This window comes from Leiobunum rupestre, chromosome 4 (assembly GCF_980474605.1).
Source record: "Leiobunum rupestre chromosome 4, qqLeiRupe1.1.hap1, whole genome shotgun sequence".
NCBI classification, from domain to species: domain Eukaryota; kingdom Metazoa; phylum Arthropoda; class Arachnida; order Opiliones; family Sclerosomatidae; genus Leiobunum; species Leiobunum rupestre.
Window position 1 is genome coordinate 38,429,134 of NC_143387.1, and position 25,893 is coordinate 38,455,026.

Here is a 25,893-nt window from a genome sequence, read left to right on the forward strand (position 1 = left end):
CTTACGCATTGTAACCCGGCCACCTGAATTAATGGCTTTAAAAGTCGCTTGATGACTTAGGCCTTGGGTGGTGCCTTGGGTATTAGCCTAGCTGATTATTATTATTATTATTATTATTTTAAATCTTTTTTACCTTTCAGTAAAATTTTAACCAATGCAAATAGTTACATATAGGAAATATAAGATTCATTCAGATAGACTAGCTTGCATTTAAAGAGGTCTATTTTTATAAACTACTGATAGGTTAGCTTTGGTAATAAGCATTTAAAATGTGTTAATGCTGTTCTAATCAGCTTAATTTTTTTCTTCTTAATATATGAATATGAGAAAATTTACTACCTTATGGCACAATGAAACCCAATGCCCGAGTGCTGGTTGCAGGTCCGAAAATACAGGGAGCCAGTGCAAATTACCAGGGCCCCAGTCTCGATAATTCTTTCCATATTCACTACCAATTTCTATCTACAGTGTTGTTCCAAAAGCTCTTTGTTCTTCAGTTTTTTTTTTTACAAACATAAATTCCAATGGCAAGTGGGATATCATTTAGGAACTCTAACATTTTGTTTAAAAATATAAAATAATTTCAAAAAGTTCAAATGTCCTGATACTATAAATTAACAATTTTGGGAGGTAACCGAAATTGATATTAATTGAAACAATCAGTTTCTCCATTATTCAATGGCAACTCCATGACATTTCTACAAAAAAAATATTGATTTTCATCAGCAACCCTTAATCTCTAGGTACTGATTTTTAAAATTTGTTTTCCTAGGTTCTATTTATTTTTCTGAAACAATAATTAATTTATTGAAAATAACTAAAAATTAAATTATGAATGAACTTAAATACACCAAAAAATTAATAACGATACAGTATTGTTAAACCTGAAGATATTTTGAAGCCTGTCTAATGGAGAAAAGCTTTTAATGTTTCAAAAACTATCATATTTTGATCTTTTAGAGAATAATGATAAATATTGCAGCACCCTTATAAAAATTTTATGAGAAATACACTAGATATAACTTTGCCAAAACATTTTTAAGATTAAATTTGGCTCATATATTTTTGATTGAAAATTCTTCATTTTTAGAGTTTTCCTCCTAGGACATTTTTATCAAAACTCATAACCCTGTAACCCACCAAATGTGCAAGACCCCTTTTTAGCCTATTTCAGTTGAAAAATAGTTAATCAAGGAAGCCCTTTAGGAACACCCTGTATACACTAATGTTTTGCAGAAATTGATTTAACCAGTACTGGGAATTAGCAAGAGTGCATTAAAAAGATCTTCAGAAATCATTGGGTTTTTTTTATAATTATTAGCACAGTAAACCCATGCAAAAATATTGAATGATCATATATTGATCAATTCGGCCAAATCCATTTAAAAATATTATACATTGAAAATGGTTTCTGTGCTATGAACATATTTCTTGGATTCGGCCTGCGAGTTATTGTCATTTTGTCCATTTATTAGTATAGGCTTTGTGCGTAGTTTAAACTTTGGTCAGAAGTATCACCGCCTACCAACTGAGTTTTAAATCTAATATGTGAAAGCTGTCTGCTCATTCAAAATTATCTCTATATAAAAGCTGAACGTTTCAGTTAAAGAACATTCATATTCAAAAGTCGTCTGCTATTTCTGCACACATTTAGTTGACAGGTATTAAAGTAGATGGCGCTATCTTTTCTAAGCTTGAAACCCAATTTTTCTACCAATGGACCATTATAATCATATTGGATGCTCCCTTATCTCCGAATCCGCCGATTTAGATATTAGACGGTTTAGCTGAAATGAACCGCTACGTATTTCGTGACGAATGTAAGCGTAGATTTTTTCTAGAACCTTGCGAATGAGCTACATAAAAACAAAGATAATTTAAACTCGTACCCTAGATTCGAAAACTGAGAGCTTTCCCATTGACAGTTTTGTTACGAAGCGTTTACCCTTTTCCGGCACGTGACCTCAGAAAAATCGGGCTCCATCGGTTGCGGCACGGCCAACTAAGATCACGCACTGTTCGCGTAGCGCGAGAGATGCGCGAGACATCAAAGTTGGCCGTGGTTGCGGTAAGGCGCAGCAAACCATGGAGCGAATTTTTTCTGAGTTCCGGCGGGAAGTGGGTAAACGCTATCGGCAACCCGCGAGAGAGTGATTTCGAATCTAGGGTACGAGTTTAAATTATCTTTGGTACGAGTTTAAATTATCTTTGATAAAAACAAGTTCAGCAAGCGTAGCTTATTTTATAGAAAGGCCTATTGTCTGCCCAACGAAACAAAATCCTAGGGCCTATTCTGTAAACATTCAAAATTCGGGTTTCGATCGAAAACTAGATTTCGAATTTCGAGATGTAAAGATTACGAATAAGCATAAATCAGTGCAATTTGTCTAAGTTGATCTTGACATGGTATAGGGCTATAGCGCATTTTCTCTACAAACCTGGGGTATAGACTCTTTTTTTTGGAATTTTGCTGAGCGCGTTCATCTTGAGTTTACCCCCCTTAACCCCCATTCTCCATATCCTGGGACCAAAGACCCGAGCCTAGACCCCCCACCGGTGGTTCCAGGTAATGGCCGACTAGCGGGCGGCCAAAAAGAGGGGCCGAAAAGACAGCGAAAAAGAGTGTATAGGTTATCGAGATCGAATAGGCGCTTAAATAAAGCATCTTCAAGAAAATTGCCAAGAAGTAATATATTGTAGAACCCGGACCTGCAAGTTACTGCTTATTTATTTATTTATTTATTTATAAAAAGGGCTCAATAAGGCACATAGTGGGCTTCTCTTCGAGCATCGAAGTAATGAGTAATAAATCGAACATTTAAAAAAATAAAAATAAAAAGATATTAAATTTTTTTGAAAATTGAGTAATATGATTAAGGATAATTTGAGAAAATAAAACTTATGACTAGTGAAAAGCAAATTAAATTAATGGAGACATTTGCTTCGAAGATAATCTGATACATGGCGGCGAAATGTGTGGTGATTGGGAATTGAAACTATGTCCGGTGGGAGAGAATTCCAGTCGTTAATGACCTCTGTTGAAATAATGGAAACTTTTCACCTGTAAATAGAACGCGTTGTTTTTGCTAAGCCTTAATACGTCAAAAAAAGCTACATGGTTAAAAGGAAACACTTGTTGCGTACCGTACAGGTGAAAGGTTTCCATTTTTCCAACAAGCACTATAACTGTATAAACAGTAACATGCAGGTCCTGGCTATCGTAAATATTGATTCTTGGTAATTCCCTTGAAGATGTTATATTGAATGGTCTATTATCGTCGATTTTTACAGAATAGCCCCCCAGGGTACGCTGGTTAATAAATTCAATAATACAATTTTAAGTCCGATATCCTGCAGTAAAATAACTGCGAAACCTCAGTTTCTCCCATTTCAAGCTCCATTACGCCAGGTGATTAAACCACGGACATTCAATATACTGAATGTCCGTGATTAAACGACATCAAGGTGAAAATAAAAGTATATTGGCAGTTTCAGGTACTTCTAAGGTTCCCGTCTCAGGCATAGATATAAGAAATGTATATAAAGGTCTAGATAAATTTCGGGGCGTCTAAGCCTAATATAAAATACGGAATTGACACCTAGCAGACACCGAGGAAGGCACGTGACCAAGAGCGCGAGCTCTCTTAGCATTTTAGTACTAAGTGCTTGACCTTTCCGCAGGCGGAAGTCTTTAGACACCATCTGTTGGTGACTTTTAGTATAATTTCTAAGCAGGAGACAATGGCTCTCGCGCAGGCTTGGAAATAAGTGGTGGTCACTGGGTCAAAGACCAGTTTATTAATTGCTCGGACCAGTTTTTTTATTCAAAAGCTAGGGGTTCACTGGTCCAGTGTCCAGTTGATTAATTCAAAATTATCTACCGTATTATTAACCAACTGGTCTACGTGACCACTTAAATAATTCAAAAGTTGGGAGTCACTGGCCAAATAGACCAGTTTAGAAATAAACCTTATTTCCAAGCCTGCTCTCGCGACGATAGCACGAGCTTTCTTACCGATAGATAGCGCGTTATAAGGAAGAAATTACGCGTTTCTGCTAGCTGTCACCTCCGTATTTTATCTAGACCTTTATATACGTTTCCTATATCTATGGTCTCAGGAATGAACGATGGAGTGAAAGAGAAACCACCATCATCCATCTAGACATCATATTTAACTTTTCTAAATTCAAAACAAACTGCGAATTTAACCACGCAAAAAACTAAAATACAAAAATTAAGTTGGCCGTGCCTTTACAGGATGGTAATTTCATCACCCACCGTTATAGCTTAAGTGGAAGACATTAACTTACTCATTTCTTTTACTGTTGGATCTCTGGTTTCAATTTGTTTTATCGGTATTGACCACCAAACGGTGAGTTTGGAGTTTGTTCATGGTAAAGCAGACGCAATTTTTTGTTCCAATTTACTTCTTTCACATAAAAAGTGTAGGGAAACCCGGCCGGTTTTCCATCGACTAGTTAACAGGGTTGCGATGTAAAAAATATGTTTTGAAACGCAAAATGCATGTCAAAAATACCATTCACCGCAATTCCCGAACCCGCCGTTTAGTGTCTGTAGGAGATTGGAGTAAGGTCATTTTCAATAAGCCTTGGTTACCCCGACATCATCGAAATCTTCGTTGGCGGTGTATTCGTGATGCATTGTGCGAAATTTGTTTGGGAAATGTCTGGTTGAGGAACTACCGTAATACCTACAACCAGAAGTATATGACTTAATAATGACACATGTACCTTCGCAATACAAATCATACCGCGTCTATTAATTACTTCGCATACCAATGTATAATGTAAATATTACATTGCCTAGCCATAAACCATATTTTATCAGGAAATAGTTTTAAAAAGTTAGTAGAAGAACAAATTTCTTTAGCTCGATTTTATTTTCCGAATCGTACATTGAAAATTCAGCATTCAAAGGGAACAACATTAGATTCTCTTCTCTCAAAGAGATAAGTATTACCACTGGCTGGCAGCAAATAAGGCTTAAATCTTTACTTAGGTGGACCTTTTAGGTTAGGTTTATACTTTAACAGGGAAGCCATTGAATGGGTACAGATTTTTTATAATTTAGTATATCCCATGAAAATGCAAATTTTAAATACGAGTAATATCCTTTTTACGAAAGAATTTCTTGTTGAGATTGAGCTTACGCCATTGATTTTAAAACGAGCTCTGAATAAAGAAAACTCTATGGCGCAACGGGATAGTCTCCGCGGAAGACTCGAATCAACGATATGGATTGCTCCGGGTTCCGAAAGAAACAGAGAACGAATAAAAAATGTATTTTAGTATAGTTTGTTTTTATTGGTTTTATCATATTTGTAGGAAAACGTTTATTGTCGTAGTGCTCTAGTTCCGTTTGTATCTTCGGTCGTACCGTGATAACAGCGACCCTAAAAAGTATTCGCTCGCTCTTCCCCATCTTCTCTACTTCCTAAATAAAGGGGAAAAAACGCGATGGGATTCGGGCTACACTGCCAGTGGAAGAATTCTAGGGTCGCGCGCTTCAAACGATTAGATCAATACTTTCCCGTCATCCTCTCTGTTTGCCGGCGGCTCCGAACAGCCAATGACGACCGAAGTTTGGCCCTTATAGTGAGAAAGTAAATACCGAGTACTGGTACGCTCTACTTAGTATTTTGGCGATCTCTAAACTACGATAGTTGTTTGATTTGGACAAAAAAAAACTCTAGGCATATAGTGTAGGAGCCTTTGTCATCGCTTCCTATAGATGGAGAAAAGCGAAATTTTGTTACCCAGTTGAAATTTCATCTCGCCTCTGTACTTGGGAAAAATTACGCGTTGAAGTTATGGTTGTAAACGACATTCCGACGCTTTCCTGTCCCCTTATGAAATAAATAATACTCTTAATCAAAATAACAGTTCAAAACGCCGCCGACTAGGGTATGATAAACATTACGGCGGCGTCAGTGGAGAAACAGGGCTGCCGGTCGAATTAATTTAAATTATGCTTAAAATAGATGTTTCTATTAAAAAAATGACAAAAAAACAATTTTGCTGTTATGTCAAAAAAACAGGTTTATTAGTAGAATCTTAGCAAAAGTAGCCTTGTAAAAGAGACAGTGCATTTCTGAGAGGGGCCCACATATTTATATTAAAAGGGCCACATATTCATAATTAAGAGGCCACATATTTTAATTTATGAATTTTCATTATCTCTAGAAATTTGATTTATTGCGAAGAAACGTTTTTCTGGAAAAAAATCTTTCAAAATCAATTTGTTTATTCAAAAAGGTAGTAGACCATAAACATATAGATTCGGGAGGAAGGTAGCGGAAATTGAGAAAAAGTTGAAAAGAAAGGGGCTTATGGGAATTTAGGGAAATATCCCAGGCATGCACGTGTCCCCTCCTGGTCAGATACAAGGTCAGTAGGGTGTCCAGAAAACGCGACGAGAGCCGCAACAATAAAACGACCTTGCTCTTCTCGCTTCCTGGAAAATTTTGGGTTTATTCGATTTCACCACTTTTGCGAAATATGGTCCATCCAAGGTTCCCGCTAAGGGCCACAAAATAATTAGCCCACCTGTGAAAAAACCTTAGCGCCGCTACTGACGGTCGCCCTAGTGAAAAGCCTTAACTGGCCGTGTAGACCTAATTAGCCTTTTCAGTTAACGTAGAGCCTAGTATAGCGGTCGACGTTTGAAGCTGGTAGATTTCTATCCTCTAAGTAAAGCAGACGAAAGTGAATATGTGGCGTCGGCAGCTAGGTGGCTCTATATTAACTGGAAAGGCTAATTGACCAATGTTTAGATCGGCGTTGCCTTTATTCATCGTGACACTATGATAATCCGAGGTTTCTGCTATTAAATAATTTTAAATTAGGACAATTTTCCATAGATAAGCCAAATTATAAATCACAGATCTTGATCCGGAATGAAAACTTTACAAAGCTCGTTATACCTCAGTCTACCACCATTTGGAACGCGATCTTAAACTAGCGCGAACTGCTACGTTGGAACCATCTTCCATCGGTTTTACGTAGAATCTCCGGAGCTATTTTAATCTATAAATTAATTAAGAGGACTGATTATTGATTATTATAATATTAGGAGATAGAACGTCGGTAGACCAACTATTTATATCAACTATGGTTTTAGTTTGCGCTTCTGTTGAGTATCATAATTATTATAACATAAATAAGTATGGCATTTCCTATATCAATGCTCATTTTTCTAATGATAGTCTGTTTCGAAAATGACTATATAAATTACGACGTGGATAAAAACTGAAAACATTCCGCGAGTTCATTCTAATCTTTGGAACTGCCAACCATGGATATGTATTAATACATATCCATGTGCCAACAGCCTATTTAAAGGATCAGACAAGGCTTATTTGAAATTGAAACGCTTTCAATAATTAAATTAACGCTTATTTTGGCAAAATAATGCTGAATTATTGACTAGGAAGATATAATTGATTATTATATAGACTCGTTTCGTTTCTGAATTTAGTTATTTTTTAATTGAAACCTAAACCTTGTATTTTTTTAGAATAACGTAAAATCAACCTAAATTAAGTTGTAAAAACCAATTTTACCACGACTCAAAATGACTTCAAAACTGAAAATGTTTGGGTAGTACTCAATTTTAGAACTACCCAAATACGCCAGAGCTACCCACTAAAATAGGCCCTACTATTTCGCTATCTCTCCGCGATATTAACCGTGTTATACTATAACTTTTATGTTACTTATGGGAGTAAAATAGTAATGTCTATTGATACAAAAGTATTGTAGAATAGTTCTTTTTGTAAAGTAACGTGGCCTTCTTGTGGTATTGTAACCCGGCCACCTGTTTAAAGGCATTATAAGTCGCTAGATGACTTGGGCCTAAGGTGGTGCCTTGGGTATTAGCCTAGCTGATGTTGCTCTTAGGTCACAGTCTCTTACTTTTACAAGTCTATGAGCGCGCGCAGGCGCGCTACAGTCGCCAGAGGAACATTAGTTTTTCTAGCACGCGTGAAAATCGCGTTTGCGAAGAATATACTATTAAAGCTGGGTCTTGTGACGTGAGAGCAATATTTTAACAAGTTGGGCAAGGCCACTTTTTATTTTATAAAATTAACTATTTTCTAGTGAATTGACCAAATTGGAAATGACTTTATTGGGCGAGACACTACTACTACATGTCTTGGACGGACAGCCCATCATCCCATGGACCAAGAATCTAAAGGGACTCGCGGCTGTTTAGGCTTCTAAAAGCACGTGTTAATACTAGGAATAGGAAAATCATGGCTAATTTTAGTACAATGTGGACAAACTTGGCGTCGCTGAAGTCGATTTCCGGCGTAGTTTCGTAGAGAAGCTGGAGCGTTCACGTTCAATTTTGACAAAATGGGGCCGTTTTTGTCGGTTAAATGATTAGGCTTAGTAAGTTTTTGACCTTTAATTTTTGAAATTGGGCCTTTAAAAGTCTAAGTAATGGTAATTAACCATTGTGTTAAGTAAAAATAACCAGTAAGCTGCGTATGGCTGAGGTTTTTAATCAAATTTATTGGGATCTATTTCATTTCTAAACTTAACAAATTTAAAGAACTAAGCCTAACCTAACTCTCTCGCACGTACTGTCTCCTAAGTCCCAACCATAGAAATAGAAATGGTCCCAACTCACAATGATAGTTGAACAGAACTCTTGAGGCGCTTCAAAGCTGCTGATGTACCTCCATAAGCCTTCCGATTTACGCCACGCCTACCGTGTCAAAATATCGGGAAAAGTGAGTCCCCTTAAATTCTTGATCCATGGACAGCCTTATCTACCTGCTTTTTTGCCCAAAATATGGCGGGTTATTTTCACGCGCAAAATGAATTTTAAATGCCGTCAATTCATCTAATAGAATAGGCGCTTCAATAAATGACGCTCTCTTTTCTTACCTCCCCTACGCGCATGCGCGAGTCACTGAATAAAATAGTCACGTGTTTATGTTAGTTTTATTTGTAAAAGGCTAAAGTTGATAACGCGCTCACATTTTTATATTCCACGAGGCGCGTGCGAAATTGAACGAGCCCTTCTGTATTGAAATATTAAGTAGTGCGCGCTTTAAAATATAAAGATTTTGCCAGTATAGCCGCGTTCACACTACGCACTTTGGAAACGTTTTGAAACGGTTTCGAAAGATCAAATTCAACATTTTCGGAGTCAACATACGATAAATACATTCGACAACCAAATTTTACAATTTTATATTTCGAAACCGTTTTAAAACGTTTCCAAAGTGTCTAGTGTGAACGCGGCTTTTGTATTACTACTTCTAGGCAAATCGCTGAACCGGTTTTATTTAAGCATCTATTAACATGTTGGTAAAATGACTGTTATGACTAGTCTATCGCTTCTCTTTGACCTTTAAATTTTACATTTGGACCACCTATGGTTGACTAGACCCAACTTTAAGGAAATACCACGTTTAATTAATTGAGCGTACGTAAGATTTCTCTAACCTTTACAAGCATTTTGTTTTGACATATTGCGAATATTGAGGGAAGGTTTATAAATATCGAAAGAGCCTTTTTAAGAATTGTGTCCCACCCGTAGACAAGCTGTAACTATTTTCGCGTCAACCAAGTACGTATGCCGTGTTTTGAGGTACACGCTAGAGTCTTCGGATGTTGTTATTGGCGTACAACGATTGATAAATCATTATTGCGCGGAATTCGAGAGACGTTTAAGGTCGTAAATTAATGAATTAAAAAAAACCAACTCCGTTTAAAACGATTTAATAGTCTTCGATCCGGTTTCGAAGATGCTACGCAATAATTAGGAGTTCGCCAAAAACTCGGGAGCATCTTCGTTGTCCTCCCAACCGTACCCGCTAGTTGCCATGACAACAAATGGCCGACGTATTTGCCGGGAGGTGAGCCAGAAATCGTAACAACACGGACAACCGTCGCCCCCCCCCCCCTCCTTTCCTAACGATTGCGGGGCCTGGGCGCCGCTCTCATCCAGCCTTCGATCCCAGTTCGCGTTGGCCGCGAGCCAAACATCGGGCGGGCGCCCGGCTCGCTTGAGAGGTCAATACTTTTAATGTTTTTCCCCTTTTCTTAAAATTTATCTCTTTTATTTTCTCAAAATTCTCTAATAAGGGTCGCTCCCTGATCTCGCCCTTCATCGGCCAGCCCAAGATTTTGGCCCGGGATTCGATGGGACAATTTGCGAATATATTTACATCCGAAACAGTTTCGCGGCTCTCGCTATTTTCCGAGAAACCAATCAATTACGCGCTCACAGAAGTTGATTACATCTCTCTTTACGATAGAAGTAACCATTCTGGTCATTAAAATGAAACAGGGTACCTCGGCAGGATCGTTGTTCATATTTTATCGTTTGTATTACTGAAGTAAAACGTAAAATTACACTCTGTACGGATATTTTAATAAAATTTTACCTTTGTAGGAACATTTACTTATTTATAAATAATATTTTTAACTCTGTAGGGATTTTTACTTATTTATATATCATATTTTCCCTGTGTAGGAATATTTACTTATTTATAAATCATATTTTCCATCTGTAGGGATATTTATTTATAAATCATATTTTCCCTCTGTAAGGATACATGTATTTACCTATTTTAAAAATAATATTTTTACCTCTGTAGGGATTTTTACTTATTTATATATCATATTTTCCCTGTGTTACTGTGTAGGAATATTAACTTATTTATAAATCATATTTTCCATCTGTAGGGATATTTACTTATTTATATATCATAATTTCCCTGTATAGAAATATTTACTTATTTATAAATTAAATTTTCCATCTGTAGGGATATTTATTTATAAATCATATTTTCCCTCTGTAAGGATTTTTACTTATTTATAAATCATATTTTCCCTTTGTAGAGATTTTTACTTGTTTATAAATAATATTTTCACTCTGTAATAGTTTTCTAAAATCATTATATAAGGTATTTCTATCCCAGCACTATTTTCCATCCAAAATATGTTTTGAAAAATGAACTGGAACTTGGGATTCAAAGGACTAACATTAACAGTATAAGGAGATTAAACTTAACTCGTAAGATAAATATAATTGTATACTTCTGGTGTCGGTTACATAATCTAAATATCGAAAATAGTTAATACTATTTACGTAGTATTGGGATACACAATTTATAAATAAGGGTTGGGTTACCCTACATCAGTTTTAGACCACCTTATTGAAAATACATATGTGATCTTGATATTTATTGATTTCCCCGGATCACAAATAGTATTCCATTTTTCATTCATTTTACCATATTATTAAAATTGAGATTTAAAGAGCTGGTTAATTTAATGGTCATATTGCAGTTTTTCTCGTTAACTGACCTTAGCTACTTCCATTACGCGGGTTTTGCCACCAGTGGACCTTTGGGGACAAAACTTCCTTTATAAAAGCCAAGATAATATAGAACTCCGTACCCTAGATTCGACGCGTCATCAAGTTGGCCGTGGTCTTATCTATAGTTGGTTATCTATGGGGCTATATTTTCGGAGTTCTGGTGGAAAGTGGGTAATCGCTATTGACTACGTGAGAGACTGTTATTTCGAGTCTAGGGTACGAGGTTTATATTATCTTTGATAAAAATAGTACCGTGGTCACGTGAAACTATGTCGGCTTAGTCTGTTCCCCTTTATTTCTAAACAGATCCAATTGGTCCCCAAAATGGCGGCCATAGCCAAAGTTATGAAGTGCTACTATTCCATTGATCTTTCTAGCATATGTAACATACGTAATTCGGCTAACACTTAACTTGAAAGATCACTATTTAGTAGTACAACAGTTTCTTAAATTCAGCTGCTAAACGTGAAGTGTAACGACTTAAGGGCGAAGACTACAGTGGCCATTGTCTACTTTCGCGCTATTTCAAGATGAACTCTTTTAATTTTGTATTTTAACTTATAAAATTAATAGTTATGTGTAGAACAGCATCTTGTTTAGTGATTAAAATAATTTTGACGATATTAAATTTAAAAGTAATTAAGTTATTACGTTTTAATTCGGACCCCCGGAGCTAAACAAGTTTAGTTAGGACCTTATATCTCGTTAACTATTAATATTATAATTATAAAAATTATTTTAAGCACTAATAATACTAGAAATATAATTCAATTAAATAATTGTTAAAACAGAAACGTTCAGCTTGAACGAAAAAGAGGTTTTTACTGTATTCTTCCCCCTTAACAGTATAATTTCCCAAACGACGCGAAGTTGTTTGGATATTTCAAAAGGAAGTGCGCGAATTCAATAATCGTTTGAATAGTTCTTTTTATAAACTAACGTGGCCTTCTTGTTGAAATGTTGCTCTTACGTCACAGTCTCTTACTTTGACAAGCCTACTAGCGCGCGCTACAGTCGCGAGGAATATAGCTTTATCTAGAGCGCGTGCAAATCGCTCGTGCGAGGAATACACTAATAAAGCTGGGTCTTGTGACGTAAGAGCAACATTTTAACAAGTTGGGCAAGACCACTTTTTATTTTATAAAATCAACTATTATACGGGTTGCAAATTGTTACTTTAGATACGGTAAAATGACTCTATATAACGGTTTGATGTTGATGGGTTTAATTTGGAACCAGAAATGGCAATTGCCATAAAAGTATTTGGTTCTGCGAATGTCATCGACGACACAACGCCTGCGAAATCGCAAACGGCCACGCGACGAGCACCTGCATCTAGACCGTCGAATTATCCGTAAATCGTTCCGGGATAAATAAATTATAGGGGAATCTTCAGTTTTATGGCCTGGGGAAATACGGCTCTAGCAACGTCAAACAATAAGGTCAAGAGGTTACGGAGTGGATGGGACGATTCATCCGTCGCTGGCTCACAACACGTAATTTAAACATGGGTGGGGCCATCCTCAAACAATGTTTTTGGTGAAAAATCCGAATTGTCTTTTGATTCAGTGTTTCAGTCAGACACTGCGTACTAGAACGGTTTCTTCGATTTTAGCTTTCTGGAAACGGCTTGCTTTGCACTATACTATATTATCTATTTGGGGAAGCGGAAGATATTTAAACAGGGATTCAATGCACTTATCGTTGTTTTTCATCAAAAGATGCTTTGCAAAACCACGACTCTGGCCAAACTGTTCTTCAATGACTGGATCACAGTGTTGCAATTAATGTTTTGGTGTTAACTAAATGAACAGGAGCAAAAATGTATGGAAACCCTGTTAAAATAACGTTTGCTTCGCCAATAGGCGCTTAAATAAGACATCCTTCAAGGAAATCGCCAAGAAGTAATATTTCCGAGAGTAAGGACCTGCAAGTTACTTTTTATATAGTGCATGTAGAAATAATGGAAAGTTTGCACTTGTAAACCGAATGTCGTGTTTTTTCTAAGCCTTAATATGTCAAAAAAAGGTACGTGGTTAAAAGGAAACACTTGTTGCATACCGCACAGGTTAAAAGTTTCTATTATTTTAACAAACACCAAATAAACAGTCCCTTGTAGGTCCTGGCTCTCGGAAATATTAATTCTTGGCGATTTCCTTGAAGATGTTTTATTGAAGCGTCTATTATATTCATCAGATTCCAAAATCCGCCACTTGGAGGAAATAGGAATAACGTCCATATTGATACGCGTTAAATCCTACCTATTATCTTAGGATAAGTTAAATGGTGGAAAACGTCGATGGTAGTAATTGAACGCTACGAGGTGTACGAGAAGTCTACATATTAGAGTAAAGAAAGGAGCCTCTCGGTAGGTTGGGTCTTTTACGGATGGGCACACGAGGGCCGCCAGGTTTTACGAAAGGAGAGAGAGCTTGTTCCTAAATATCCTTTTTCAGCGTCGGTCGCTCAACGTCATCCTTTCCTTGTTTATCGTTGTCACTTCTCTCTCGACCTACTTCCAGTCTAATAGGTCCGCGAGCAGCCGCTTTTGGCACCGACGATCCGCTTAAGCCGCTGTTCGATAAAAGGGGGCGCAAGACGCCGAGCCACTTGATCTTAGGCGACAAGAAAAAATACCCAACTATTGGAATCCTTGTCGAGTAATTAATTTATTCGCTTTTAGATTCGTTAATAACGCGCTTTATTCAGATTGTATCGAGGCGTATTGTGGCGATTGATTTCTACGTTTCGATAAATTGTAAAAAATGTCTTTTTTGGGTTGCGTAATGAATTTGATAATGCATGGTTGCCACACTACCTAAATTTCTGCCTGGAAAAATCGGGGAATTTTAAAAATGTAATATAACATCCAAGGAAAATATCTAGGAATTTAATTTTGGTTGCAAGTAGTAAACTTTTACTAAAATATAGGTAAAAATTGCTACATTTTAACACAAAATAATTCAGGGAAAATCTCCGAACACCTGGGAAAGTCGGGGAATTTAAAATGTGGAAACTGTGTAATACACAGCTAAGCCCCCCCCCCCTTGAAAACGTGAACGGGGGAACTTGTAGGAGAGAGTATTTACATTGTACACAATAAAGCTACGTGTACCCAAAGATAATTTAAACTCGTACCCTAGATTCGAATACTTTCCCATTGACGGTTTTGTTACGAAGCGTTTACCCTTTTCCGGCACGTGACCTCAGAAAAATCGGGCTCCATCGGTTGCGGTAAGGCGCAAACCATGGAGCGACTTTTTTCTGAGTCCTGCAGGAAGTGGGTGAACGCTATCGGCAACGCGCGAGAGAGTAATTTCGAATCTAGGGTATGAGTTTAAATTATCTTTGGTGTACCCTCCTACAAGTTTCACCTACAAGTTTTTTTAAGAGTGGCCCAACCGGACTGTTATATTTAGTACGGGGTTGATGTTGTTTCTCAAGTGGATTTTTAGCTTGTTTAAAATTTTTAATCTTCATAATTAGCACGCTCTGTATCAGGGGTATCTGCCCCTCGGAATTGGTCTTCGTATCTTTCCACGTAACCCAGCGGTGTCGATTGGAAAAAATTCCTGTGGGACCCGAGCATAGAAATCTCATAGGTAACTAGAATGCTGCCGTGTAACTGGCAAATGGACCAATCGCCGTGGCAGACGATAGCCAGATCTCAGCCAATCAGAGCTCAAAGAGTGGTTCTGCCAAGAATTTAATGTCACCAGAGAGAATGACGTCACCCATCTCCCACTATAGTAGCAGAATCAAGAAGGATTATTATCCTCCTTGGCGGAACCACTCTACGGCCTCTCATTGGCTGAAGGTTCAAAATGAACTGGCGTCAAGCTCGGCCGTAGGCGGCAGCATTCTAGTTACCTATGAGATTTCTATGGACCCGAGCGATAATTTTTTAACCAAAAATTAATATACTTAAAATTTAAGCAAGAAAATGTACAGCAGTGCTCTAAATCATTATTGCCATATGTAACATAATTACTCTTAAGTATGCCACTGTACCTTTATTCCATTCAAAAATCTTCACTAACGGTTTGTTTCACCACGAACCAGTAAAAAGGTGGACTACGTTAGATTTTAACCTTTTTATTCATCCTAGTAATTTTTGGAGTCACATCTGTATTTAAGCCAATGGAAAACCTCTAAATTGAGAAACAAATCAATACTGAAGAAATAGAGCTAGTGGCGTATTTACGAATAATTATGTTATATATATATATATGTGTGTGTTCTTTCTAATATCTCCTATGTCAATTAATTCAATGATAAAAAAATTTAAGTCGATGTATTCAGAAAAATCTCTGTGTATATGGCTAGATCATTAAGAGTTTCTTGGCCACATACATTACGAAGGCATTTTAGGCTTCTTTCATAACTTAAGATAATTGGGTGAAACAGGCTACACGACCAGGCGATTTCCTGTTTGGACGAATTTATAGAAATCAATTTTATGCTTATGTTACTTGCATCTTCAATATCAAAATAAATCCTGTAAAAAATTGAATTCGATCGTAAGTAAAGATTAGAAATTTTTCCCCGATTGCTTTTAATCCCCAATTTTATTTCTGTTCGGGCTCTGCCCCCGTATGTTTTTTTTTGCCCCAGGATCGCCGCCACTGCGTTACCGGTGCTTCTATAAGAAGCGTTGAAGGTTATATTCCCTTCAGCTTTGGCGTAAACCATTTTGGTAGAAGCGAAACTATAAACATTTAGCGACGCGATAGTCGGGCGTAGGAGGAATGGCTAGATGCGATATAAAAGAAAGCGGATTAGGCCCGTCGCAATTAAACGGACCCGCAGGGAGGGAAATAATCGTTTGACAAGTCCTCGCTTATCGATTTTAAATGTTGAAACTAAGAAGAGGAAAAAAGTCGTCTCTTCGAAATCGATCCTGTCCGAAAAACGATAAAAAAATCACGAAGTCAATAAGCCTCGGTTTAGTCGCGATAGCCCCCACGAGGCCTCTGCTAATGGACGCTCTCGGTCGCCGTTTTGTCCCGTCTCTCTCTCCGCAACGCGCCGGCATTCGGTTAATTCGTTTCGCTCATCCAAAACGATTAATAGCGTAACGAAGTTCACGTTCGATTCGAAGGCGAAAGCATTACGGCTTCGTTTTGCTTTTAGGCCGCCCTACCGATCATTGCACCCGCCCCTTTATACGCAAAACTAATTAAAGCTCTGGAAAAGGGGGAAATTAACGCGCCCCTTTTACTGATATATCTGGAATTGAATTTTAACACGCCCACTAAAGGCGCTAATTTCTTTAGGCTAATATCAACCTTAAACCTACACCCGTTTAAATAACGAATAACGTGTCCCTATCACCAATAGCGTTCCATATGCGTCTCATAGCGTTTTCCATTTGATTGCTCGAGATTCGCTCCGAATCTGTGTCTGACGTCATAGATCTCGCCCCAATCGACTAGAGAGTAAAACCGCAAATGGAACATCGCATAAAAAAATTCGCTATCAGTTATCGGCGAAAACTCGAAATTATTACCGATGTGTCGGCTCTAGCGCCCCTCGCGATAAAATAGGCCAATTTTTCAAATAAATTACCACACGCCGGTGTTACGTCTAAAAGTCTGCAGTTCATCAAAAATGCGTGGTCATTTGGCTCTTGTTAAAAATTAAACAAGATGATGATAGGAGACTGACACACTTAAGTGTAATTATTAACCCATCTTTTGTACCGCGAATTATAACAATTTTGCATCCATTTGACTATCCGAAAAATATAGTAAATAAAGGGAAATTTAATCGATTTCTTTGTGATATAAAACAATATTAATAATTCAAATCTTTCTTGGCAAAATACCCGCAAAGAACCGTAGCATTTTGACGCGTTTCCTAATATCAAAAGTGTATAATTTATCTCTATCGAGAGAAGTATCCTTTTTCATATATACTACTAAATGCTATACTCTTCTAAGGTGGTCGCGTTGATGTTTCGAAGTAGTACGGACCGAAATTCGTTATTCTCGTTATTTTCGAAAACTATTTCATCCGGGAATCAAGTAAATATTCCGACTTAACACGATATATCTATTTACAAGTCGTGTATTCTTCCGTGAGCTGACGGGAAAATTTATCCCCTAGAAAACTACCCGACCCTGCAAAGGTAGGTGTTTCATTTTTGCGTCCTAGACTGATAATAGTCAGCGTCGTATTATATACTGCTGGATTGTAAGGCGTCGCGACTCGCTCAAAAAGCGCGAGGAGACAGAAGGAAGAATTTTGAGATTTTTATGTAAATCGGGGTTAGTTCGGTTGAATGAATACTTAATAGGGTGATCAAATCCCCCTTAATTCCAAATAAGAGAGTGGTCCCGCCTGGAAGTGGGGCTCGCCAGCAGCAGCAGCCTCTCACGACGTTGCGCCGTTATTGATTGCCACGCGCCGCTGACGCCCTTCTCCGCAATACCGCGGGAATATGCCGTTAAAACGCGCTTACAGGGGTAAACATCTGAACACAATGCGGCTCAAGCCACGCCGTACAACAATCTTCAAAGAAGCGGGAACAACAAAAAATGATGCCCGGGTTTTATATGCAAAAAAAAGGGAGAAGCGGTGACCCGGGGGCAGCGAAAGTGAGGCGAGCCACAAAGCCAATTATCTCTTTCCGACGGGTGGGCCCGCTCTTAAAAGTATTGCCCAGAGATTAGACGAAATGACATCGCAAAAACCCTCGGAAATCCGACGCTAAATTCTCCCCTTTTCTCTAGTCCAAGAAATCACGAAATAAGTGTCTAAAGAATGCGTTCTAGTACAGATGATGTACAGGGTGTCTACATTCGCCCAATGTAGCAATTTTTCCTCTCAACCTGTACCAACTAGAATTTCTACAATTTTCATAATATTTTAATAATTATTATTCATTTAATTTTCGAATTTCACCAATTTGTGAGAAAGAATGAATTTTTTTTAGTATGGGTCGCATGATGTGAAAGCACAGATCACCTACCCCGAGAAGGACTCGCATCAACCTCGAAAAAAAGGTGGGGCTTTTTTACAGCAAACAGAAAATAGCTCGTAAAAATTCTTTATTTTACGAAAATAAAATAAAAAAGTCATCTTTGTACCTTCAAAACTGCCTCTACTTGTCATGAGATGGCGCGCTCTTAAAAAAGCCGCATCCATTCGAGACATAAAAAATAAAATTACTACCAGCGATACATGTCCCTCGTTTGGTAAAAGGTCTGTGGTTAAAATGATTACGAAGATGTCTGCCACCATATTTAACAGTTACTTACGGTGATTGGCTAGTTACGCCTGTTCGAGTTAATTTCTACTCCAGGCTTTAAAATATCTTACCAAAATTATCAAATAACCGTTTGTCCATTGGGGAGAACAGTTTTAATTTCTACGTTTTATGGTTATTGAGAAACATCCCATAATGTTCAAAGATAATTATGGCGCTGTTGTAGTAGGCCTATATTAATAATCTTCAGTGCATTGCTCTTTTTTAAGCAACGGAATGGTTTATCAAATTTGATTCCAAATTTTTATACCCAAAATTGGACATATTCATAATCGAATTTGATTATAATCCAAAACGTGTTATATTTCATCCAATTACAATGTTTTAAATTCAACTTTATTCCGTTTTTGATCAGAATTATTTGATACAAACAAAATTGCATTAAAACTAGATTCGTCTTGATTCCAATTGGATTCAAATTTGGACAATTTAGTTTCATAAGGGTTTTATTAATTAAAAACCAAATCTCAAGTGCCCAAGATACACAAGCCACCTGTTAAAATTTTCAAATGAAATAAACCGAAGTTGTATTTCGTAAATCATGTTTTTTTATCATTTATATTTATGTTTCTTGCGGCCGTGTTATTTCCCCATAGTGTTGTTAATTTTCCGGAAAATAAAATGTGGAAAATTTTCTGCAAATCGGAAAAATAAAAAATTTAAATTTAATGTTTTTAACTTTTTATCGATATAAAATGTCTAACATCAGCAAACATACTACAAAACATTAATAGTGTTACATTGTTAATCAGTTTAAATTAGTCTAGAGGTTTAGTTTTACTTTTAGATTCGAAAAAATGAGGCTAAAATGCCGCTTTGTTAAAATTTGCAAACAATATATTAGACTAATCATGGAATGAAACCTTTTTTTTATTTTTTTTTCGGAAAAATCCGGAAATTTTTCCGGATTTTTCGGAAAAATCCGGAAATTTTTCCGGAAAAAAGGCCTCGGTCATTTTTCGTGGAAAATTTTCCGACTGACAACACTATTTCCCCAGTAACGAATTTGACCGTTTAGAAGAAGCACACCTTCGGGAACGTGTTGGTCGAGGACGGTCGGTCAAGCGGATGTCAGCAGTGGCTGGCGACTTTCCGTCTCCAAGTAAGACAGTTCATTTAGCAATTAGAGCCTCGCTATTGTTAGCATCGCCTCTTTGATTTTTTAGCTCGCACCCCGACTTTCTCGCCAGGGGTAAACCGAGCACAGAGAGAGAGATTTCTGGCAGCCTCACGTCCGTTATTCTTCCGTTTCTTTCATCTTTCCGGACACGACGTACTGGAGCGGGGTATATTTATCGGCTCATCCCGCAAAGACCCGCCTCCCATCGACCAATGCTCCGCGCAATAATGGCGGACTTTGAGGTGGAAAACGCCGGAATGACGTCACGATAAAATATCGCCCACCCCGGACCACCTCGTACCGAAATCCCTCGGCCACTGTGTTTTGGGTTTTTCGGAGGATGATTCTATTTCATCCCAGTTACCCTCTTTTTCCAAGTCAACGAGGCTCTGATTCGAGACATTTCAAAACAGTTAATTCAATATATTAACGTTATAAATGAACCAAAATAGTACCTTGATAATTTACCGTAAATATGAACGTTTTCTTTAATATTTCCTCGAATTTTTCCTACATGAGAATGTGGAATACTTTATGAGGGGAATTACCTTCCGTTCGTTTTCACACAAGTTCATGAATCATCTGACACGGCTACCATTTCGACAAAATTTTACGCGAAACCTTCTTATAAAGGATAATAGTAATTCGACGATAATAATGTTAAAGATGCTTTAATAAACCAGCTAAATTGAAATGAACTTTAGACATTTTCTCTAAGTGTAAAATTAATATTATAGATTGAATTTCATGGTCATCATTTTAATTAAAAACATTTAAGGATTTTTTAAAATAATTTCAACAAAAAATTATATTTATACACTTGGAATGTCCGTGATGATTTTAATAGAAAAGGGTGTGGTAACGGTTTACAGCCGAGAATTTCGCTCGTTATGGCAACCGGCCGATGATTTTGAAAACACTCGCAACGTCTTACATTCAACGTAGTTTAGGCCCCGCCCGTTTCTCCCGGCGCATTTGCTGCACTACGCCAATGGATCCTAATGCTTGTTTTCCACTAGCCCTTGCCATAATATATTTTTATTTACGCGCGTCAAAACGATTGTACGTCCCGAAGTTGAGTGACGTGACGTTTCCCGCGCTAGTGGAAACCCAGCTTTAGACATTCCGAGAGTTTCAGTCACGCACTTAAACTCTCGAGTTTGTTGTTAACTAATCTGAACTGGGTTTGTTGTTCCTTTACACTTTTTGGCGCACTAGATTAAATATTAAAGGTCTCAACGTTCACATTTGGAGGTAGTTTATCTTTTGCCGTCGTGTAAATGGCCAGTACACTAGCGCAACGGAAGTTTACGAAAAGTGGGTGTAAAAAAGCTAACTTTTCTTTAAAATCAAGCGTATATACAAATCGTGTTTTTAGACTTTGGAAATCCTTCGATTAAATACACTCTAAAGCGATAGACGCGGTTTCTGGTATTACTCAAAATTGAGAGCTCTTCAGCGTTAATCCGCGTTGAAAAGTATCTTCGACGACTGAAGTTAAGTCGTCATCATTGCGGAATGTTAAGTGGGACCTAAGCAGAACATAACTTAGCTCGGGACGTATTTTGCCTATAGCGTTTTTTCATTGACTGAACTACTGACAATCTCTTGTAAGAGTGCGATTTTTATCAAAGTTGACAAATAATAAACCACCAGTTCGTCCCTTGTAAAGTGTGAAGATAATCTAGCTCGAAAAACTAAGCTTAGCCTATGATGTGCTCAATTTATAATATATGTAAATTTTGTTTTCAAGGTGGCTAAAATCCCTTCGAGGAGGTCTGAAATATCGGTCAATTTTGAAGAACATTTGAAATAAAAAATTGATTATATTCAAAATAAAAGTATATTCCATAATTTTTGTAATATAAAAAAATTACGTACTGTAAAACCCAACGTTGTCTATCCATTCTCTCTGGTGTAAGGACTAAACTGAATTAAACTAAACTTCAGAATAAAGCAATATTTGTGCCTTGCGTTAATTTAACTTGATATTAGGATATTATTTAAATTAAAAGGCTATTTCAAGCACTGTAATCCAGTCGATTTTTTGTTTTATTTTTAGCAGTGTAAAATTTTGGAATTCTACTTCTATTTTGGTGTAGGTTTATAAATTTAAAGAAAAAACGTTTTAATAGGAAGGTGTAAATGTGTTCGTTCAGATAGTATAGTAACACTATATATTCGAAAAAATGTGTAAGTAGTCTAGAAATGCCGGTTCACGACCAAACCAAACTTTTCGAAGATCGTGGGCAGTAGTGTAGAAGTGCTTGTTCACGAACAGACTACAATACTGTCAATATCGTGATTAGTAGTGTAGAAGTGCTTGTTCACGAACAAACCAGGGTATATCAAGATCGTGTCTAGTAGTGTTGAGGTGCTTGTTCACGAACATATAAGGGTTTGTCAAGATCGCAGTTGCTAGTGTTAAATAAGATAGAAGTGTATCAAAGTTAATGGTATGGCAGTGTGGCACTATCTGTTCATTGACGTAGAATTTTAATGTTTCGTATTCGTATAACCATTAAATTGTTTAGTGTTATAATGTACCTGTATTTTTAATTCTAACTGGCAGTAGAAAGTAGAACTACATTCTCAGGGTTGATTTCATATACGTGAAATACCTAAAACTCACCCCTAAATTTGAAATTATCGACTAACATCACCAAAACACTGCTACCGAACATGAATAGATCGTTTAGGAAAAAATTTGGTTGTTCATAGAACAAATTTGGTTCCTTAGTCGACGCTTTTTTGGTGGAGGCGCAATTGTTCGGCCACTAGGAAAAGAATATCCTTGGTTTATGGAAAAGGGCGAAAGAGTCCGTCGCTATAATATAAAGCGGGTTGGCGTCCGTCGCTGGCTCGTGGAAAAGCACGGTCCGTTACGGACGAACAAAGGACGAAAGAGTGGAAAAGAATGCCCATTGTGTTATATAGAATATAGCGTCTCCCCTACTTCCACTTTCGCCGCCTAATGTTATAATAGTTAGCCTCTTATCAGCGACTCGCTACTAGGCAAAAATAATGGCTCGGATATAGGGGCGGAGAAATAGCCAGGGGTCATCTGCCTAGATCGTTTTCCCGCTACACTCGACCGCGTCGATCGCTTTCTAAAATTACCGCTATTCGACCAAAAAAGGCAGTCACGGTATAAGTTTTCCCGAAGGGTTCTACGTATTGATTGCCATTGACGAGGCGCGGTTTATTTAGTAACATTCAATGAGCCGTAACCCTAATAATTGAGCGATTTGGAGCCGGTACGATAGAGAACGAATAACGCTTAATAAAGCGTAAGTTACAAAAAGTAACCAACTGATAAGGTGACTTTGATCGTATCAACGAATCGCGCTCGGAATCAAGCGACGCTTCTAATATATCCGCTTTTGGTCTGACACTCTTCAGGCGCCTTTGAAAACCTTTCCGAAATGGCGCCGCGGTTAATACGCCGTGCCTAATGTTTAGCCTCGACCGGGTGGAGGCGTATAAAATCGGGAACATGGAGATGTCGAGGACACGAATGGCGGAGGCGCGGTAACTGTAGGAACGGGCCCCTTTCGCGGATGGAGGGAAAAAGAAGGAAAGCCATAAAGGCGGATAGCTACGCTTGCCGAAAAAGGAGGTTATGATAGAAAGAAGGGAGATCGTCACCCACTCATTCTGAAGTGGAAGCACTCCAGCCCCATCTAGAGCGGAGAGACTACGACCGCGCCGCGCCTATCATTCTCCCAGAGCGAGCTTTTTTTTGGGTACCATCCCAGAGAAACCGTTCCTGCAGGAACGCCTATTTATAGTGACGTCAGCCGGAGTCGAATAAATGATTCGACGACGATTAAATGGAATTGAGTGCCATTTTTGCAACTGCAACTACAATTTCCTAACGTGAAAACTACTATGAATTGCTTTGTTTTTTTTTAAAGTAACGAATGCCGTAATAAAGTAGGGATAAATAGGGAGTAGCTTTTACCTAGTCTTGGGCCGTAGGGTCAGCCCGTTTAACTCGACCGCTATGGCGTCTGCTTTTTCACCATTGTGGTTATGCCACGTAGCGTGAACATCCACGAAATACTTTACAGAGACGTCACCAAACACCGCCACATTTTCTGATGGGCGTATTTGTGACGAAATAATAGTTAATAGAAAAGAATGGACTCGGATATCCGCTTGAAATCGGGGAGGATAAACGTACGTAATAACACCCTCAGTCGTTCGTAGCTACGGGAATACTAACGTTTTACATTCAGTGGCATCTATGAGCAACAAACACAGCACCCCACACAAGGAGAACGCAACCCGTCAACGGTCGTGCATTTTCTCGCGTACATTTTTCATTGGTTAGACGCTTTAGCTCCTGCTGCCGTCGGAAGAGGAAAATTCGGAAATTGTCTCCCCCCCCCCCCCCTGCCCGTAAGCCGTTCAGCATAAAGGTTCGTCCAATGAAATTTGTACACAACACTGCCTTAGAGTGTTTAAAGGCTAGATGCGTTCTCATTGTGTTTGTCCAATATTGGAGTTTGGCCGTATGAAAAAGGCCAACCTCGATATTGCAAAAAATAGTCCTCTCTCTCTGATGTCTCCGAAACCTAGGAGGATGGACTGATCCGTATCAACGGCGAACTGTAGGCCCAAAACGGATGAGCTGATGAAGGGAAATAGAAAAGATGGGAGGGAGCGGTGTAAGATAGGACGAAAACGCCACCGAAGAGGGTGGTAGGGGGCTAGCGCGGAATACGCCACGCGCCGACTCGGGTCCGTCGTGTCCGGGAACCGCGAATCCACGCTCCGCCGCCACTCGCCAACTTCCGCCTGTAACCTTTGAGCGGGCTTCGGCCCAGTATGGGAGAGGCTCAACCGTACGTGGATGTCGACCACGAGGAGTTTCGTCGTCCCGTTGGAGGGGCTGAAGAGCGCGATCAGATTCTTCGGGGAAGAAACTGATATCTCCGGGTGCCCTGGAATGAGGGGGGGGGGGGAGTCGCGCTGTTAAAGCACGTAGTTATAATAAAGAGTTACGTGAGCGAGAAGGTATATTATATTCGCGGATGTTTCGCCCCCCTCCCCTTGATAGGAGCGTGCCACTCCCCGCGGTCGCCTGTGCCACGGCGTCGTAAACCTCATTTAAAAATAATTTCGCTATTATTGCGAGACATTATCGCTTTTACGCCCACGATGCCAGCCGCTATATATTGATTACCCTAGAAATTGCACGAACGTTTCGTTATTCATTAACGCCTCCGTATTATTTGACCCTTTGCCAAGGTCGACGATAAAGGGTGCCAATCAGTGCCGGATTCCCCCCCCCCCCCCTTCGCGGTAGAACCAAAAATTCGAAAGAAGAAACAAAGAATATCGCCTATTCTCGCCGAAGAAAATGCTCTGATGACTGATTTTTGAAATTCTTACAGTGCATTCTCACAATTTTGAGCTGATTTCTAATGTATACCTGCGAATAGGCGATATAATAAAGTAACGTGGCCTTCTTGTTTTGATGGCAAAGGCCACCTTCCACTATGCTTCCATTAGCTTTCCCACCAAAGAGCAAGCATATCTGACTTTATAATATCGCCTATTGTACACTTTCTCTGAATTATCATCATTTTTTAGGTAATTTCCAGTGAATGGAAAAATCTTTTCTGTAATACCATAATTTTTATTTGATTTCTAATGATTAAATACTAATTGTACACCTGATTACTGATTTTTGGCAAAAACCTTCTGTAATACCACAATTTTTATTTGATTTCTAATGATTAACTACTAATTGTACACCTGATTACTGATTTTTGGCAAAAACCTTCTGTGAATTCCCACAATTTTTAGGTGATTTCTAATGATTAACTACTAATTGTACACCTGATTACTGATTTTTGGCAAAAACCTTCTGTGAATTCCCACAATTTTTAGGTGATTTCTAATGATTAACTACTAATTGTACACCTGATTACTGATTTTTGGCAAAGACCTTCTGTGAATTCCCACAATTTTTAGGTGATTTCTAATGATTAACTACTAATTGTACACCTGATTACTGATTTTTGGCAAAAACCTTCTGTGAATTCCCACAATTTTTAGGTGATTTCTAATGATTAACTACTAATTGTACACCTGATTACTGATTTTTGACAAAAACTTTCTGTTAATTCC

General features: G+C 38.2%; 1 protein-coding gene across 5 annotated transcripts in view; it reads right to left on the bottom strand.

Annotated features, from left to right (window-relative positions):
• Positions 1-25,893, bottom strand: part of Sh (Potassium voltage-gated channel protein Shaker) — a 218,751-nt gene that overhangs the window by 7,032 nt on the left and 185,826 nt on the right. The window lies entirely within an intron of this gene.